Here is a 22,106-nt window from a genome sequence, read left to right on the forward strand (position 1 = left end):
GTGATTTCGTATTCCCAATACAAAATAATTTTAGATAATTGGGAATACAAAATCACACTTTGCATTGATGGGGCGGAGCTCCTGAAATTTTTACAGATATGGGACTTGTGGCAGTTGATAGAGCTTATCAATGACTATTCTAGGTATAAATTTGATCAAAATCGTTAAAGCCGTTTTCGAGATACAATTTGAACAAAAAATTCCAAGTGGAAAAGATTGAGCATAAAAATATCTACAATTAATGTTCAGTGACGTTTCCACCTAAAATTGAAAATAAGCTCGAAATTCGAGAAAATGCGTTTATTCAATGATGCAAACTGTTGGCAACTGTTGATTCTATTAAATCATTTACTATGAAGAGATAGCAGACTTCGTGTGTCTCCAGCGTTATTGTCCTGTCACCAGCAGGCAGATCCTTGAATAGTAGACTTGAGATGCGCGTGAACACTAGCGTCAGGTGATCAATTTTCATAACGGCAAGGAAAGTTGTGTGAGTGCGCCACACCAGATTTTTTCTCTCGTCAAGTACTATTATTCCCGAGAGTTTGAGTGATTTTCATTCTTGCAAAAACAATGATGTTTTTTTATTCATATGGATTTCATGAAAAATGCAAATCTCCCAGATTTGGTTTTTGTTCAGGCTATGGATAGAGGTTGACCTAACAAGTGTTGTGCTATAATATGAGACGTTTCGCTACAATACAGAGTGAGTTATTCACTGAAACATGAAATCTTTCCTTCAATCACAGATCTGAGAAATCAATCTCTCATCTTCGAACGTTTATAACCCAAGAATAGGAGTGAATTTCGCCAATGAGATGACTTATTATTGTTCTTCTCGTAAAGTACTATCATTCCTTTTTGAGCGATTTTTACTTCTGACTATTTTTTACTTCAGAAGAAGAAGAAGAAGAAGAAGAAGAAGAAGAAGAGAAGAAGAAGAAGAGAAGAGAAGAAGAAAAAGAAGAAGAAGGAAAGAAGATGATGAAGAGAAAATAAGAAAATTCATAAGACCAGTATCATTTCCTTACAGCAGAAATGACCGCTTCCATAATAATATTATTTGAAGCATCATCAAATCTTGTTAGCGAAAATTATTCGAACTGTCCAGTCGCTGTGCGAGTTTCCAGAACAAGAGAGAATTCATTTCGTTCTTGTCAGCATAGATTAAACGGGGAAGTATCGGTGTTATTCACAAGGAGTGCTGACCGACTCAAGTTAGTTTCAAGCAGCTCTGACCTTCAGACAACAGTCAGACTCACTTTCAACTGTCACAACTGTTCCAACGGGGAAGCATACGTGTTTTACACGAGGAGTGCTGACTATTCAAATTGAGTTTCACAGTCAGTTAGATTCACTTGAGTCTGTCAGCATCAATTAAACGGGAAAGCATTGGTGTTATCCATAAGTAATGCTGCCAGAACAAACTGAACTCGACTACAGCTGAAAAGTTGAAAAGTCGGCGAATTGAGTTATAAAATTGCCGACCAGTTATTTGACAGGTTATTAAGTTTAGCGAATTTCTCTTGTGACGTTTGTTGAACAGGATTTGTTGAATATTTTTAACAAGCGCAGAGCGTGTGTTCTATAATTGATAATTACTCATGAGATTTCTATAATTGAAATTGTTAACTCATGGGCGTGATAACAATAATTATTTTCATATGATTTTCGCGGGTTCGAATCCCATCCAATAGGCATGGACGTTTGATCATCTCATCAAATCAACCTCGCACTTCCCAGTACCCACGCACAGGCAAGAAGCTCATGTGGACATCATCAATCTATCTATAATACAGAGTGTTTGAAAAAGAACTCCCTATTTTTACTTTCCTTGCCCTATTACCATAGGAAAGGAATGTATTTCTCTCCGAAAAAAAATTAAGGTACCCCAATTTCTATATTTCTATACGTTTCAAGGTCCCCTGAGTCTGAGTCCAAAAAAAGTGGTTTTTGGGTATTGGTCTGTATGTGTGTGTGTATGTGCATCTGTGTACACGATATTTCATCTCCCAATTAACGGAATAACTTGAAATTTGGAACTTAAGGTCCTTACAATATAAGGATCCGAAACGAACAAATTCGATCGAATGCAATTCAAGATGGCGGCTAAAATGTTGTCAAAAACAAGGTTTTTTCGCGATTTTCTCGAAAACGGCTTCAACGATTTTGATCAAATTTATACCTAGAAAATTCGTTAAGCTCTATCAACTGCCACAAGTCTCATATCTGTAAAAATTTCAGGAGCTCTATGCAAAGTTTGATTTTAGATTCCCAATTATCAGGTCTCAGATATATTTTAAACGGAAAATTTTGAGTGAAAAGATTGAGCATGAAAATCTCTTCAATTAATTTTTTGTAACATTTCCAACTAATATTGAAAATAAGCTTGAAATTTGAGAAAATGTGATTATCCAATTGCAAACTGTTGATTCTATTAAATAATTCACTATGAAGAGATAGCAGACCTCGTGTGTCTCCAGCGTTATTGTCCTGTCACCAGCTGGCTCAGATCTTTGAATAGTAGACTTGAGATGCGCGTGAACACTAGCGTCAGGTAATCAATTTACATAACGGTAAGGACAGTTGTGTGAGTGCGCCACACCAGATTTTTTTTATTAATATGTCATAGAATCAGTAAAAATTGATTTACACTAATCTAGTTTGTGGTGGTTGATTCAGCAACTGTCTAAGTTTTGTCCCCCTGCAGTTAGCAGACCTGCTCGAACTTGAGACGGCGCCAGGGAACAGTTCCCTCAGTTGAGATCGGGATTTCCGGGAAGGTGGATAGGGAGAGCTGGCCCAATTTCTTGTCACCACGAAGCCCGGACTTAACCCCTCTGGACTTTGTCTTTTGGGGACACATGAAAAATGTTGTGTACAGTGAAAAAATCCGAGACCTATACCGTTTACAGGAATGAATCGTCACGGCGGTTGGGACAGTTACACCTGATATGTTGGTGAATACATGGTGAAAGCTTGAAAATCGTCTCGACGTGTGCAGAGCAACAAATGGATCCCAGGTTGAAGTGTACTGATGTTGAACAAAACTTGAAGGTTCTCTCTTTCATTGTATGTACTTGTTGATGTAGTTTTTCATTAATTTGCACATTAAATTCATACCTGAAACAAGGGAGTTCTTTTTCAAACACTCTGTACATCCTGTACCTGAATGACGCATCATCACGTCTGAACTATTCAATTGATTAGTTTGAAATTTTGCATGTAGATTCTTTATTTACCGAGGATGGTTATAGGCCTATTTTCAATTCTCCAAGATTTTATTACATCAAGTTTTCAGTTTATCAAGTTTTTATTACACCCTTGCGGAGCATGGGTTACCCTCTAGTAATAAGGAAAGAACTTTTATAAGAATTGTACACGTGAAATTCTAACCTTATCTTGGACTTTGTCATCTATAAATTTGGAAGAAAAATAGCACAAGGACTACCTTATTATTTTATCTACCAATGTTATTACATTAGTGTTATTTGCATTGTAAATAAATAAATAAAATAATAAATAAAAATAAGAATAAACTGGCTTCTACACGTACGGGATAGGAAATTCATGAATGACGCATTTTCACGTCTGAACTACTCAACTGATTAACTTGAAATTTCGCATATAGATTCTTTATTCACCGAGGATAGTTATAGGCCTATTTTCAATCCTTCAAGATTCCATTACGTCAAGTTTTCAGTTTATCAAGTTTTTATTACACCCTTGCGGAGCATGGGTTACCCTCTAGTAATAAAGGAGAGAACGGTCTTATACACATATGGGATAGGAAATTCATGAATGACGCATCATCACGTCTGAACTATTCAATTGATTAGTTTGAAATTTTGCATGTAGATTCTTTATTTACTGAGAATAGTTATAGGCCTATTTTCAATCCTTCAAGATTCCATTACGTCAAGTTTTCAGTCTGTCAAGTTTTTAATTAGACCCTTGCAAAACACTGCTTTTCAACCAGTCCGCAATAAAAAAAACTTATCACAGTAGAAGTCTAGCTCCCACTAATCTAGCTTATCATGGCCATATTTGGAATAAATGGGCGTGTCTTGTCTCGGCCAATGACAGCAGAGCTCAACCTTCATTGGTCAACAGCTAATGACCAATCTTAGAGCTTCTCCCTCATATTCTGCTGCCTAACGTTTGAGATTTCAGATTACTAGAGATCGATTATGGTGTAACAACCGAAGCTAGTATCTCAAATTATTCGAATTGGTGAGTAGTTTTGACATTAGTCACAGAGTCACAGCATCATTTTCATCACACACAATTTTATCCACTTCACTTGTGAATGTTGAGGAATAGTAGCTGAAAATTATTTCTAAATATTCCAAAATCTAGAATGTTTGTAAGACATTATAAGTGTCTTTCATCCAAATAAAATGATAGTATCTTATTGCAGAATACTTATTCAATTCTAGAAGCATAAACTGATTCCGTTTCATAAACCATTTGTAAACACGTTCACATCAAATCAGAATCAGCTGACTTCAAGGTTATTTTACAGCCCTAGGGCCGTAAAACTTTTACCGGCCTGGTCAGAAAACAATCATTTTCGGCCTCCATATGACGCACGAAAACCAGCTCATTACATCCAAGTGGGGCGAAAAATAATAAACACGATCATTATAGAGAATTGTGTTCTGTTTATCAATAAATGAAAATAACGAGCGAAGCGCGGTCAGTGCCCCAATATTATTTTATTCTTCAAGAATAATGATTGAATAATGAATTTTCATAATATTGAGATCGAATATTTTTCCAATTAATTATATGTCTACATTGTTGTAAAGCGATCTGGCAACTTACGTTGTGGAGGTAGAAAAGGATATCTTCATGTGCTTTGTCGAATGATAGACAGGGATAGCAACACCAATGTTTACCAAATACTGTCATTATAACGTGGACTTCACTATATTGTGTCTAGAAATTGGGTATCAAAAGCTTTTAAAACGTCATTACCGTATGAAGTAAAGCTTCAAGAGAATCAATGCACCGATGCATTCAACTTCCTAGTCTATACACGCAATATATCATTGCATTGAATGCATAATATTGCATGTAGGTGCATCATATAGCTGCACTCGTCAATTAGGGCAACTTCCATCATCCAAACTATTCTAACTGGCTAGAGTGCGGTTCACGTTATTATGGCAGTATTTGATTAACATTATCGTTGTTGCTATCCTTGTCTATCATTCGATAAAGCAGATAGCGCTATCCTTTTCTACCTCCGCAACGTAGCCAGATCGTATTTCAACAATATATAAACATAATTGGTTAACAAAATATTTAAATCAAGTATGAAAAGTTATTGTTATTGAAAACAAGTTATTGATTCATTGCAAAATATATCTTCTTGGCGAATAAAATATGACCGATTATTATAAACAAGAATGAACAGTTACACCCTTTGCACCAAAGTCTGTTAGCTTTTAATCCCGATTAAATGTCCCGAGAGTCAATTACAGAAGCTTTCTTCTAAAAAAAAACATTTTTTAATTATTGGCTTTGTGGAATTCAATCATGATTAAAATTTAACAGTCTTTTGTGCAACTTGTCCTCAATATTCATCAGATATGCGAGTATCAGCTATCCTTACGCATTGGCAAGGCAAAGAATCGGCTTCGCTGTTCTCCTATCTTTCTCTGCTGCCATTATTTGAATTTGAATTTATTACTCATTGCATGTACCACAATAAAAATTTTGGCAATCTTCACATATTACAAAAACAAAAAGTCATTCATGTCATAAAAACACTTATCAGCCAGCCAGTCCTTCAATTTATTCTTGAGCTGCACTTTATTGTCATTAGGACTTTTGGACTTTATTCCATATTTTGAATGTTTTTACTTTCCTTGCCCTATTACCATAGGTAAGGAAAGTATTGCTTTCCGAAAAAAATTAAGGTACCCCAATTTCTAAATTTCTATACGTTTCAAGGTCCCCTGAGTCCAAAAAAGTGGTTTTTGGGTATTGGTCTGTATGTGTGTGTATGAGTGTATGTGCGTCTGTGTACACGATATCTCATCTCCCAATTAACGGAATGACTTGAAATTTGGAACTTAGGGTCCTTACGATATAAGTATCCGACACGAACAATTTCGATCTGATGCAATTCAAAATGGCGGCTAAAATGGCGAAAATGTTGTCAAAAACAGGTTTTTTTTTGCAATTTTCTCGAAAACCGCTCCAACGATTTTGATCAAATTCATACCTAAAATAGTCATCGATAAGCTCTATCAACTGCCACACGTCCCATAAGTTATCTGTACAAATTTCAGGAGCTTCGCCCCATCAATGTCGATAGATTTCCAATTATCAGGCTTCAGATACAATTGAAACGAAAAAAATCAAGTGGAGTAGATTGAGCATGAAAATCTCTACAATTAATGTTCAGTATTATTTTCACCTAAAATTGAAAATAAGCTTTAAATTCGAGAAAATGTGATTATTCAATTGCAAATTATTGTTGATTCTATTAAATCATTCACTATGAAGAGATAGCAGACCTCATGTGTGTCTCCAGCGTTATTGCCCTGTAACCAGCTGGCTCAAATCTTTGAATAGTAGACTTGAGATGCGCGGGAACACTAGCGTCAGGTGATCAATTTTCATAACGGCAAGGAAAGTTGTGTGAGTGCGCCACACCAGATTTTTTGATGTTTAATAAATACCTCTGACAAGGGTTACATGACAGAGAAAAAATAAAAAATAACATTTTTTTGGCTCATATGGATTGGATTTTTCTCATAGAACGATGTCCTATGTTGATGTATTATAACGTGGGCTCACTATAGTAATAAGGTATTATTCTTTTTCTAAAACTGAGTATTTATGTCACTAGTATAGTAACCTCTATTACATCATATAAGTTGTCTTGTTCTTGTTAAAAGCCGCTCATACCTTGTAGGCTATGTATTTATGTCATCTCACATATAGCCTATGTATCTTAGCTCACCTACATATGTGATCTTTTAGTTTATGTAACAGGTATTAACTTTAATCCTCCTCTTGACATATTTATTTAATACTCATTAACCAGTTCGCGATGTTATCAATGGACTACAATAATAGTAACAGTAGTTCTTGTAAATTAACCTCTCTAATATAAACATAAGTAGGTAGTTCTTTTTGATGACTGTTTTCAGTCGAAACTTATAAGACCAAGCTAAAGGTGCGTACAGATTTACACGCCGCGAAATGAGCAATTCACTTTTAATCAGCTGATGCCAAGCTTTTTATATCTGTATCTTACCGTTGCTGTAAAAATACAGATATAATCAGCTGATTAAAAGTTAATTGCTCATGATCGCGGCGCGTAAATCTGTACTCACCTTTAGATAGAAGAGTGTTGTAGTGAGGTCCACGTTATAATGGCAGTGGAGAAAGATAACAAAACAACGTTGCCGATCCTCTGTCTTGTCAATGCCTTCTATAGACGGTAGCTAATAAAGGTTTATTGATGTAATATTAACTGTTTATTCTTATTTAAAATAATCAATTATGTTTTTTCAATAATTTCATAATTAAGATGAAATATACTGTTAATTGATAATTAATTCTACATTGTTGAAACACTATCTGGCAACAGCGAGCAAAGCGAAAAAGAGATAGCGCTATCAGCTTTGTTGAATGATAGACAAGGATAGCAATACCATTGCTAATCAAACACTGCCATTATAACGTGGACCTCACTATAGTAGTTCTTGTGAATTACTATGATAGTAGTTTTAAGATTCATTGAAAACTGTCTATTAGTATTTTTTGATGGGAAGCATTGAGGTTTTACTGACAGTCTAAGCTCAATCTTTACTCTAGTTTACTTCAGTGAGATTCACTCCTTAACTGACAGTATTGTTTCAATGGTGTAGCATTGATGTTTTTAATAGACTAGTAGTTCTGTGAACAGTAGACCTCACGCTGTATTCTCATCCACAAATACCTGATTGAAACTATAGACCTTATGGAAATACAGCAATAGACTGGCTTCTCCACACATCTGTGTAATCACTTGTCACAGATGATTTATGATGAATAATTATTCTATAGTCTCATTTTACTTTCCTTGCCCTATTTCCATAGGTAAGGAAAGTATTGCTTTCCGAAAAAAATTAAGGTACCCCAATTTAAAGAGGAGATCTTGAATATTATATCACAACTACAAAATAATAAATCACCTGGATATGACAATATAACAACATCCCTAATTAAATCTATTTCACACCTCATTATTGATGTTTTGATATTCATATACAACCTAAGCTTAAGGACAGGAGAATTTCCTGCAGAGTTTAAGAAAGCAGTAGTTATTCCTCTGTATAAAAAAAATAGCAAAATGCAGGCTACAAATTATAGACCGATTTCGCTGTTATCAATTTTCTCTAAAATACTTGAGAAAATTGTCAAGAACCGAGTTACTAGTTTTCTGGAGCAGCACAACTTTTTCAGTAAAAACCAATATGGTTTTCAGAGCAATCTTAATACGGGTTCAGCAATCATGAAACTAATGTCAGGGGTTTATGATAATATCAATGAAGGTATTCCATGTGGTGCCTTGTTCGTTGACGTCATGAAAGCCTATGATATGGTTGATCATGAGATTCTATTAGATAAAATGTACCTGGCAGGAATAAGAGGCATTGCATACGAGTGGTTCAAATCATACCTCACCGGGAGACTTCAGCAAACTAGAGTTAATAACGGTGTTGTTAGTGCATTCAGAGAACTGAAAATTGGTATACCACAGGGATCAGTATTATCCGGTTTACTTTTTCTAATATATGTAAATAGCTTATGTAATGGGGGTTTCAAGGGTAGCTTGGTTGCTTTTGCTGACGACACTGCACTTCTTTATAAAACAAAATCATTTGCAGAACTGCAAGAAAACATGCAGAACGACATAAATGCGCTTGGATGGTGGTTTACTCGCAATATGATGGTGATGAGCCCAAAAACAAAATATATCATATTTAGACTACGGAAAGATGTGCAATTCCCTTCCCCACTCAAATATCATAAAATCGCATGTTCCTTGGCTGCTGATTGCGATTGCCCACCCCTAGAGCAGGTCAAGTGCATCAAGTACCTTGGAGTTTGGGTGGATAGTAGGATCAGTTGGAGAGAACACATAGGTTATATAAAAAAGAAATTATTGAAATATATTCGAATATTTTATCTTCTCAGAACTGTGTGCAATTCGGAATTGATGAGAAAGATCTACTTTGCTCACATAAATTCCAATTTTGAGTATGGCTTGGAAATTTGGGGGGGAGCATATAAGGCTGCTTTACATCCGTTAATCATTTTACAAAAAGCATTTATGAGAATAATGTCTTACAAAACGAGATATGATCACTCTGCACCAATTTTCAAAGAGCTCAGAATACTGCCTATCAGGAACTTATATATTTATAAAACCCTAAAGCTGTTTTTTGATAGGAGTGGTGAAATGCAGCTGATTAATATGCGCAGGGTTGGGAGGAATCAACAAAATGTACAAGTCCCTAAGCCCAACCTTACAATTTTCAAAAAATTCTTCAATTTTTTAGCACCAACGTTTTTTAATAGACTTCCTGTGGACATAAAAAGGTGTAGGCAGAAGACAACTTTCTGCAGATTATTAAAGAGCCATCTGATGCATGGAGATGTTTCCGGTTATTATGAGAATATTGTTTGAACTGCAGGCTTGCACTTTATTTAGCACTTTTTTACAACTGGTAAGCTCGAAATTTTTTTTGTTTTAGTTTGTAATGTTACTGTTTATAGTGTAATATTGTTAGTATTTTAATGATGTTAAACTGATACTGAAGTTCTTTTTCCTTTTTTCTTGTCTTTTTAGTTTTTTATACTCTTTCTTAATTTGCTTTGAAAATTGTAACACTTCGTTTTTATTTTAAGTAGTTTTTTTTCTGCCCAAACAGGTTTTTGTAACCTTTGGGATTATTTTCCATGTATATTTGATTTATGGTAATGCTCTTCAGAGTATGTTTGTGATTTTTTAGTTATATGGTAATTTTTTAGTGACTATGGTAATTTCATGCTCTGTATATATTGTATAAATGGAAAATAAATTGATTTGATTTGATTTGATTTCTAAATTTCTATATGTTTCAAGGTCCCCTGAGTCCAAAAAAGTGATTTTTTATTAGTCAAGACAAGACAAGACATGATCAGAGACGTTTAGTCACAATACTTAGCTATTTACTAGTAGTTCTGTGAACAGTAGACCTCGCGCTCAGTAAGTTACATTGACCTGTTGTTATGTTTTCTCAAAAATTAATAAATAATTTATCAATTTAAAATGTCTAGAAAAAATCCTAAATAAATATAGGTAGAGCTTTCTGTCCTATCGTACCGTGACGTGTCGTCCCGGAATGTGAGTGTGAGCGCTGTAATCAGGTCTGCCTGCAACTGTCTACAACGTTGATGGAAAGATACATTTTCAAGATGTTCGATGTTTTTGAACGGGTAGTATTATAAATAGTCAACTGTCTAGTAACGTTGATGGAAAGATACATTTTCAAGATGTTCGATGTTTTTGAACGGGTAGTATCATAGTCCACTAGACAGCTGATTTATGATGAATAGTTCTATAGTCTGATTTTTACTCTAATATTGGCGTATGAAGGAGGCTCCTTTTTCCTTTTATATTATCCTTGAAATGCAAAATTTCCATGAACCTTGTATATACGTCGACGCGCAATTAAAAAAGGAATATACCTGTCAAATTTTATGAAAATCTATTACCGCGTTTCGCCGTAAATGCGCAACATAAAAACATTTAAACATTAAGAGGAATGCCAAACCGTCGACTTGAATCTTAGACCTCACTTCGCTCGGTCAATTCAGCTGGCAGTTTAAAGTCAATCTGTACTTAGTAAGATTCACATTTAATTGACAGCGTTGGTTGAATGGGAATCATTCAGGTTTTTTTATGGGGTGTGCCGACAGTTTGAAGAGGATCTCACTACAGTTTATCAGTTAGACCATGTTCACTTTAAAAGCCTTTTAAAAGATTTGTAGACTATCGTAATAAACGTATTAGAAGTTGAAGGAGAATTACCGAGGTCTGTAAATGAATTAGAAGATAGATAATAGAATTAGATAGATACATGATCGATTAGAATCTATGGTGAGGTCCACGTAATAATGGCAGTGAAGATAGGATAAAAACGTTGCCGATCCTCTGTCTTGTCAATGCCTTCTATAGACGGTAGCTGATACAGGTTTATTAATGTAAAATTAACTGTTCATTCTCGTTTCAAATAATCAATAAATTATATTTTATTAAGCAAGAAATTATATTTCTCAATAATTCATAATCAAGATAAAATAATTTGTTAATTAATTATCAATTTTACATTGTTAAAAAACGATCTGGTAACAGAGCAAGCGAGAAAAAGATAGCGCTATCCGCTTTGTTGAATGATAGACAAGGATAGCAATACCATTGCTAATCAAACACTGCCATTAAAATGTGGAGCTCACCATAGTTCATAATAGCTCAATGATTGAACGTGCTTCGGTTAAATTTGATTACGATAGACTGATCAATGACGTCATCATCATCTCATTGTCTTCTTTGCTTGAAAAGCTAGAAGAAACTGCTTTGTTGAATGATAGAGAAGGATAGCAACACCAATGTTAATCAAATACTACCAATTTATGTAAGTCAATAAAACCATGTTGTCTTACAATCATCATTAATTATATAATTATTATTTAACGAAAATCCCAAATAAATGCTGCAAATCACCCCGAAGACCTCTGCTACTGCAGACATTGACAACAGGGTTAACAGCTAGATGGAAATTCGATGAGAACGACTATCCAAAAATTAGTTACCAGCCCGGGAATCGAACCCGGTACCTCCCAATTGCCAGTCAGGAATGCTTACCCTTACACCAAACTGACAATCTCCGGATAGCAGCGCTCATTTTATATGAAGCCACAGCGGTCAACCAGTTACAGATGGAATTAGATAGAGAATACATTTTATTTAAATGCTAATTAATATATTATTATTTAACGAAAATCCCAAATAAATGCTGCAAATCACCCCGAAGACCTCTGCTACTGCAGACATTGACAACAGAGTTAACAGCTAGATGGAAATTTGATGAGAACTATTATCCAAAAATTAGTTGCCAGCCCGGGAATCGAACCCGGTACCTCCCAATTGCCAGTCAGGAATGCTTACCCTTACACCAAACTGGCAATCTCCAGATAGCAGCGCTCATTTTATACGAAGCCACAGCGGTCAACCAGTTACAGATGGAATTAGATAGAGAATGCATTTTATTCAAATGCTAATTAATATATAATTATTATTTAACGAAAATCCCAAATAAATGCTGCAAATCACCCCGAAGACCTCTGCTACTGCAGACATTGACAACAGGGTTAACAGCTAGATGGAAATTCGATGAGAACTACTATCCAAAAATTAGTTGCCAGCCCGGGAATCGAACCCAGTACCTCCCAATTGCCAGTCAGGAATGCTTACCCTTCATTGGCATTTGAATAAAATGCATTCTCTATCTAATTCCATCTGTAATCATTTATTATTATCAAACGGATTCAAACCATGTCTTACATCTAATGAGAAGAGTGATATTTTATATTGAGAGAATCTCAAATGACGGAGCCAGCTATAGAGAAAATGAAGGCATCCAGGCTTGCTTACTATTGGTCCATTATCGATCTCTAGGTTTGCTGTGATTGGTCGGCTGTACTTTCTCCTCAAAATGGGAGTGGCTTTCTATTTGCTGAGGGTGATCCCCTCATTCACTTGGGCTGGTGCCATACAGTGAGGTTCACGTTATAATGGCAGTATTTGATTAACATTGGTGATGCTATATCTATGATAATTGTTTTTGAAGGGACGATTCAAGGATCCAAAGGTTCAAAGAACCCCACACGTCAACCGAAGCTTATTGTGTTCCCAAGTAGTATGTTAGTTAGGCAAACCAATACCTGCGTCCTTGGTTGCAATCCTAGTCGCAATCCAGTGTGATATGCTTGGCAGTCTCTTCAGACTGATTAGTCCTCGAGACCTACGTGAGTTCCACTCCTGGCCATTTTGTAGGTCCTTCTGCTGAGAGAGGGGACGCCAAACTGCCTCTAGGGCGCCCGGCGCCCGGCCACCTTCGACTCAGCCTCTTGACCCACATTTTTTGTCCCTGGAGTTTCACCCATGGTCTCTTGGGTTTTTCTTTTTGCCCCTCTGAAACTGCCCTGATGGGTCAGAACCCGTGGGTTTGAAGGCAAGGCAACTTCTGGAGTTGCCTTGAGGTCCATTTTAGTCGCCTCCAACGACAAGCATCGATACTTTGGGTGAATTCTGGTTTTCAACACATTCTTGAGTACGATGATCGACTCAAAACTCCCCCAACCCACAGGGGGCTATCTATGATAAGGTAATCATTCTACAACCCATTTTATAGTTTGACTGAATTTTATGAAAACTCCTTCAATTAATTTTTTGTATTACATTATACTGTATACTATTCAGATAAGTGTATAAGACTATATCTGCTACTTATGAGCTACCTAGATGGTATAAGTTTGTATTGCGTGGGATCACAACCCAAATTATTATTGTATTGTTTCTTATAAATACTCTGACTTTGTCTAATGCAATTTTGTAATTGTTCTTTGAAAAAATTAATCCTATTACATTGAGCGAGCAATTTCTATATATATATATATATATATATATATATATATATATATATATAATATATATATATATATATATATATATATATATTATATATTTATATTTATATGGTAATGTGGTTATATGGGTATATATTTATGTTCGGATCTCGAAATTCACGAAATTTGGAACATAGTAGGATTATGATATAAAAATTCGATTGCACTAGGTCTCATCCCTGGGAAAACTCGCTAAAGGACATGAAAAGGATAATTCATCCTTGGAAAAACAGATGATAATTTCGTCGTCTGTCGATAACAGAAGATGCGTGTGCCTGTGTGGAAGATCAGATGTGTAATCAATTAGCTTACCGTATCTCGATAATATATATAAGAATAAAAAATATATATATGTAAGAAATATATAAATTTTAATTGAATCGATCAAAATAGTCTGATTTGTTAACATGATATGGTATATCATAATATTCAAAGTTAATCATTATTTTACAGTTCTAAGTGATTAGTGAGTGTTATTTTGTTATTCAATTTGGTATGTAAACAATCTAAATTAGAACTTTTATGTTTTCAAATATTTGGACTGAAAATTTGACCTGAATTCAAGTGTATGGAACATAACCTACTTTTTGGAATATTTATAGTGTATAAATAGAAATTCGGGGAAGAAACAGTTTTGGGCGGCGCCTGTTAGTGCTTCCCCAATCATTTTAAAGAATTGAGTTCTGTTTATCAATAAATGAATGACGAGCGAAGCTGGATGTCCCGATATTTATTAGTATTCTGATATGTAGTTCTAATGTAATCGTGTTGATAAATAGTTCATTTTTAGATTCGTTTTTCTATTCTATATCATTGTTTCGTAAATTGCACGTTTCAAGAGTTAAAAATTGAAATGCAATGAAATGCACATTAATACACTTATTTTTTCGTATGAAATGTTCATTGAACAATGGATGAGGAGGTCATAATCATCAAGAACTAGTTCATTTTTAAATACTATAATAAATATGAAGTATGAGTGTCAAATTGATTCATAATGGTTGAATTATTATCATGATATCTTATCATTTTGGTGGCATTCCGACATTATTATAATTATTATGAAGCTCTTAAACACACTGATCTTTGACCCTTAATAGACATAAATGACCTTGGCCTATTAGCCTATTCAACATTTATACAATTTAATAGAGTTGTGATAGGTAGCGTGGTACACGCTATAACCGGTTTTTGAATTCTCGAATAGACGAATCGTTTATTAGTTATTCTAATAAGTTGGTCTAGTATTTTTCTACTACATTATTATTATGAATGACACCTTGGAACTTGTAAATCATGGAATAGTTATAAAACAGAATCACTTCACTTATATGAACTACTTTTGTTCAAATTGATAAAAACAATATATTATCTGAACATTATATTTAATAGGTCTAACAACAAAATATTTAAATATTTCAAAGTTTTTAATAAAGGGTACTACAAGTTTTTATAAAACAAATTTTATATCAGACGCGGAGTTGGACAAAAGTCTTCTCTACTACAATTCAACCAAATTTGAGATTCATTCCAAATGGTCAGCATTGATTGAATGGGGGGGGGAGTATTGCTGTTATTTATAAGTTGTGATGACACAAGTAGATCAAACTTAAGTGAGGTCCACGTTATAATGGCAGTCAGGCACGGCCCTAGGGACTTTGCCGCCCTGGGCGAAATCGACAAACGCCGCCCCCCCCCCACCACCAGGTATCCCGTCTAATTGTTTACTTGAGAATTTGCCCGAAGGTTATAAGCTGTTCAAGTTAAAAATGAAATTCAAACAGATATTTGACAAATATAAATATTGGGAAATAAGTACAGACAACGAATGCTCAAATAAAGGTATAGAGGGAAAATTTTGGAACACAATTTTCAACTCCACAGCTCTTATAAGGATAGTAAGAGGATTAACATATCATAAGGGATGAGGGTGGTTTGAAAGTTGCATTTTCCACTTATTACTTACATGCTTATATCTTGGAAACAATGAGTTCTATTGACATAATCAACTACATAAAAATGAAGCTTGATAAATTTCCTACAAGTTTTGTTTAGTAGAGGTTTTCGATAAATCTGATACTTTTCGAGATATATGCAGCTTTCAAACCACCCTCATCCCTTCAGCACATGATGTAGGGGTTGGGATTTTTGATATGCTCACCTCCAAACTAGTGTCAACAAAGCTGCAAAGTCTAAAATTGTGTTCCAAACATTGCCTCCAAATTTCATTGTCAACTGATCTATTGTTGCTGAACAGAAAATTTTACTCTCAACACTAAAACTGCTGCAACAGTCGTGGGGAAATGCGTAAAATAGTGAAAATATACATAAATTTGAAGATAATCTGATGCTCCATCAGCTCATAATCAGCACGGAGTTTTTCATCAATCGTTCAAAAATTATAAGGCCGAAAAGATGAAGAAATTTGAGGCAGAAGTGTTTTTTCAAAAAATGTCTCACCTTCAAGAGCGGATATCTCAGAAACTATAAGAGATATGGAAGAAATGTAGAGGACAAAACTGTTTGTAATTATGTGAGCTTCAATTTTGTACAGAGTGCAAATGTTCATAAGATGCAAAGTTTCCGAGATATATGCGAAAAATGAAAAAATGGTACTTTCATCCCACCCCTTAAGCACATGGGATAGAGGTGAGGACTTTTGATATGTTAATCCTCTTACTATCCTTATAAGAGCTGTGGAGTTGAAAATTGTATTCCAAAATTTTCCCTCTATAATCTTTCGTTGACTGGACTAGAACAGTAACACAAAATATCTGATTAAAGTATTTTTATGTTCGGAACAGATACAATACACAATAAGAAAACATTATTAAGACGGTAGTTTTAAATCAAGAGACTGCAAGAGAGTATTAGGCCTATTTAACTTGCTAAGTAATTAAAACTACAATATTGCTACAACACGAGTTTGTTGAACACACCTGTTTAATTAAGTAGAACTCGTCTGACCTTCGCATAGAAAAATTATTCCTTCTCCAGTTCTTCAAGATCTAGGGACTGAGCTATTTTAAGTTCGCTAGATTACTCAGACGTTCCTGGGACATTGTTGATCTTAGATATAATTTATTAGGTTGAGTTTGGAAAAGCTTCTTATAAAATTTTACTATTCACATTGAATATTATAAATTTATTATTTATTTGTATTTAAAAATTTTCCTTTCCTTAAAATTTGCCGCCCCCAAAAATCTGCCGCCCTGAGCGGCCGCCCGGTCCGCCCACCCCTGGGGCCGGGCTGGATGGCAGTGTTTGATTAGCAATAGTATTGCTATCCTTGTCTATCACTTACGATCGTCTACAAATCTTTTAAAAGCCTTTTAAAGTGAACATGATCGAACTGATAAACTGTAGTGAGGTCCACTTCAATCTGTCAGCACACCCCATAAGAAACCTGAATGGTTCCCATTCAACCAACGCTGTCAGTTGAAAGTGAATCTTACGAAGTGCAGAGTGACTTTAAACTGTCAGCTTAATCTATTAAAAACATCAATGCTAAACCATTGAAACAATACTGTCAGTTAAGAAGTGAACCTCACTGAAGTAAACTAGAGTGAAGATTGAGCTTAGACTGTCAGTATTATACCTATAAAAAGCCTCAATGCTTCCCATCAAATAATTCTGAACGTTTTCAATGAATCTTAAAAATACTACCTATCATAGTAATTTAGATGAAAGCTCTCAATGAATCTTAAAAATACTATCATAGTAATTTACAAGAACTTCTATAGTGAGGTGCACGTTATAATGCCCGTATTTGATTAGCAATGGTATTGCTATCCTTGTCTATCATTCAACAAAGCGGATAGGGCTATCTCTCTCTCGCTTTGCTCTGTTGCCAGATCGGCTTTTAACAATGTAGAATTAATAATTAATTAACAAAATATTTCATCTTAATTATGAAAATTCATAATGAAATAATTGAAAAATATAATTCCTTGCTTAATAAAAAATGATTGATTATTTCAAACGAGAATGAACAGTTAATATTATTGTACATTAATAAACCTGTATCAGCTACCGTCAAGAAGGCATTGACAAGACGGTGAGGATCGGCAACGTTGTTCGCCTATCTTTCTCTACTGCCATTATAACGTGGACCTTACTATATCTGTTGCAGCTTTTGTAATGAATTACTGTTATTATATATATATATATATATATATATATATATATATATACGTATTTGGTATATATTGGTTTATATACTCTTTACTATTACTATATACTATTTTTTTATTGCTTTATATCATAATGTGGTATATATTTTGGTAATGATGAATCATGTATTGAAATAGACTTTTGGTATATATAGATAGGCCTACTATATAGTATATTATAATGTCTTGCTCTCTATGAGAGAGTCTATTGTTTCCATCTGCAGAAAAATAATCACCAAGTTTAAAGTAAACATTAAAGAAATATACTCACCAAATTTAGAGTAAACATTGAACTTTAAAAATTTATTGCCTATGCATCATTCCCCTTACGAATTTTATAAGATTCTACTGTATACATTTTTCAAAGTTTATGAAATGTCATATCAATTCTCATCGTTTTGAACTGTTGAAAGCTATAAATCCCAACTTTGGAACTTTGTTTGGTTTGAGATTGAAATCATATTTATCTGAAATGAATATCTTTATCCAATTTAAATTTTAAACTAGAAACGATGAAGCTGGAGATAATTAAATCCTTATTTAATTGAAATTTGAAACTAGCCGGTTGCACAAAAGCCGGTTGAATTTTGATCGTGCTCAATTCCACGAGAGACAATCAGAGATGCCGTCTTTTGCAAAAAGCCTTCTCTGATTGGTTCTCGTGGAATTAATCAAACTAGTAACTGTAAATGCCGGTTGCACAAAAGCCGGTTAAATTTTTACCGTGGTTAATTCCACGCGAACCAATCAGAGAAGCCGTCTTTTCAAAAATCCTTCTCTGATTCGTCCTCGTGAAATTAATCACAGTTAAAATTCAACATGTTTTTTTACAACCTGGTCTGTATATGAAGAGAATTAAATCTTTATTCAATTGAAATTTGAAACTAGAAACTATGCAGCTGGAGAGAATTAGAATTTATTAGTTCAATCTTGAGCTTAGAATATTGTGAAAGTATGGATCAAAAATAAATGGAGGTAGGCTACGAAATTTGTTATTCTCATGATTTCTTAGAATTAGTTCATCATTTATAGGCCAAAAATAAATTGATGTAGACTACGGAATTTGTTATTCTCATGATTTCTTATAATTAGTTCATCATTTACATGTTTATTATTATCTTATACTTTCCTATCTTAAGACTCACTTCTATATCTCCAACATAAATACCTCCCATTTAAACAATGCAAATAGTCTGGAATGATTCTCCCTATAATACTAACCTACATAATATTTGGACAATTTAAGACAAAATTAGGAAATTGGAGAAGTTTTGGGCAATAGCCTGATTTTTCTCTTCCGTTCCGACTACTGTAATGTTTACTCTATCAAATAAATATTAGTAGTTCTGTGAACAGTAGACCTCACGCAGTATTCTCATCCACAAGTACCTGATTGAAACTATAGACCTCATGAAAATACAGCAATAGACTGGCTTCTCCACACATCTGTGTAATCACTTGTCAGCTGATTTATGATGAATAATTCTATAGTCTGATTTTTACTCTAATATTGGCGTATGAAGGAGGCTCCTTTTTCCTTTTATATTATCCTTGAAATGCAAAATTTCCAAAAACCTTGTATATACGTCGACGCGCAATTCCAAAAGTAACATACCTGTCAAATTTCATGAAAATCTATTACCACGTTTCGCCGTAAATGCGCAACATATATAAACATTCAAACATTAAGAGAAATGCCAAACCGTCGACTTGAATCTTAGACCTCACTTCGCTCGGTCAAAAATAAATAAATGATATAGCATCAACACTCCGGTAGCTTAGATTCGCATTATTTATACTTCATATTTTTTCTTCACTGGCAATAGGAAAGATTGTTAAGTGACTGAAAATAAGAAAAAGTTTTGACTAACAAAGTTGTGGATTTTGAAACTTTTTGACAACTTTGCTCCAGTTAAAATTCGATTCGATCATAGCATTACAAATGTTTCAAGTTTATGAATATTGCCAGACATTTGAAATTACGTTCACCTTGAAAATGACAAGATTTATAGCTGAATTAGAGTCTGTAGTAGATTAGGTAAATAAGGAGTCATTAGCCTCTATTATTAGATGGAGTGTTATGTATTATTACTCTTGTTATATAGTGTGGTCCACGTTATAATGGCAGTGTTTGTTAGAAATGGTATTGCTATCCATTGTCTATCATTCAACAAAGCGGATATAGCGCTATCTCTTTCTCGCTTTGCTCTGTTGCCAGATCGTCTTTTAACAATGTATATACCAAAATATATACCACATACGTGTATATATATTATAGTATAGTAATTCATTACAAAAGCTACTATAGTGAGGTCCACGTTATAATGGCAGTGTTTGATTAGCATTGGTGTTGATATCCTTGTCTATCATTCAACAAAGCGGATAGCGCTATCTCTTTCTCGCTTTGCTCTGTTGCCAGATCGTCTTTCAACACTGTATATACCAAAATATATACCACATACGTGTATATATATTATATATACAGTAATCCATTACAAAAGCTACTATAGTGAGGTCCACGTTATAATGGCAGTGTTTGATTAGCATTGGTGTTGATATCCTTGTCTATCATTCAACAAAGCGGATAGCGCTATCTCTTTCTCGCTTTGCTCTGTTGCCAGATCGTCTTTCAACAATGTAGAATTAATAATCAAATAACAAAATATTCCATCTTGGTTATGAAAATTCATTATGAAATTACTGAAAAATATACTAGTAGTTCTGTGAACAGTAGACCTCACGCAGTATTCTCATCCACAAGTACCTGATTGAAACTATAGACCTTATGAAAATTCTGCAATAGACTGGCTTCTCCACACATCTGTGTAATCACTTGTCAGCTGATTTATGATGAATAATTCTATAGTCGGATTTTTACTCCAATATTGGCGTATGAAGGAGGCTCCTTTTTCCTTTTATATTATCCTTGAAATGCAAAATTTCCAAAAACCTTGTATATACGTCGACGCGCAATTAAAAAAGAAACATAATTGTCAAATTTCATGAAAATCTATTAACGCGTTTCGCCGTAAATGCGCAACATATAGACATATAAACATTTAGACATTCAAACATTTAAACATTAAGAGAAATGCCAAACCGTCGTCTTGAATCTTAGACCTCACTTCGCTCGGTCAATAATTTCTTACTTGATAAAATATAGTTGATTTTTTCTAAACGAAAATGAACAGTAAATATTACATCAATAACCTGTATCTGCTACCGTCTATAGAAGACATTGACAAGACAGAGGTTCGGCAACGTTTTTCTCCTATCTTTCTTCACTGCCATTATAACGTGAACCTCACAATATAGCACTCTTCTATCTTAGCTTGGTATTATAAGTTCCGACTGAAAACAGTCATCAAAAAGGACTACCTACTTATGTCTATATTAGAGAGGTTGTAGATTATTATTATTAAACGAAAATCCAAATTAAATGCTGTAAACCTCCCCGAAGACTTATGCTACTTCAAATATTGACAACAGGGTAAACAGCTATAGTGAGGTCCACGTTATATAATGGCAGTGGAGAAAGAAGGAGAAAAACGTTGCCGAACCTCTGTCTTGTCAATGGCGTTAGACTATACACGGTAGCTGATACAGGTTTATTGATGTAATATTAACTGTTTATTCTCTTTTGAAATGATCAATTACATTTCATCAAGCAATAAATTATATTTTTTAATAATATCATAATTAATTTACATAATTAAAATGAAATATTTTGTTAATTAATTATTAATTCTACTATTAAAAGACGATCTGGCAAAAGAGCAAAGCGAGAAAGAGATAGCGCTATCCGATTTGTTGAATGATAGACAAGGATACAACAACATTGCTAATCAAATACTGCCATTATAACGTGGACCTCACTATAGATGGAAATTCGATCTATAGGTTAAAATAAATAAATAAATAAATTCATGTTTATTTCCCAAAAAACTAAAACTACAACATCAATTACACAAAATATAGGTTGTATAGACCTTTATGTGATAATTGGATTTTTCTTTTTTGAATATACCATCTGAATTTGTATTTTATTGGGGAGATGAGCATAGAAACATCAACTCTGTACTACAATTTCATCAAAATTGCATTTTGCTTGAAAAATTTGAATTTTTACATTTCAATTGAAATTGTAATTGTAAATTTTAGATGTAATTGTGTTTTAGCTGTGTAGACTTTTGT

At 34.2% G+C, this 22,106-nt stretch overlaps 1 protein-coding gene across 1 annotated transcript in view; it reads right to left on the reverse strand.

Annotated features, from left to right (window-relative positions):
• The window catches only part of LOC111056249 (arylsulfatase G), a 51,200-nt gene that overhangs the window by 27,501 nt on the left and 1,593 nt on the right, over positions 1 to 22,106 (reverse strand). The gene's annotated exons all lie outside the window — the stretch shown is intronic.

The sequence above is a fragment of the Nilaparvata lugens genome, chromosome 13 (assembly GCF_014356525.2).
Source record: "Nilaparvata lugens isolate BPH chromosome 13, ASM1435652v1, whole genome shotgun sequence".
NCBI classification, from domain to species: Eukaryota; Metazoa; Arthropoda; class Insecta; order Hemiptera; family Delphacidae; genus Nilaparvata; species Nilaparvata lugens.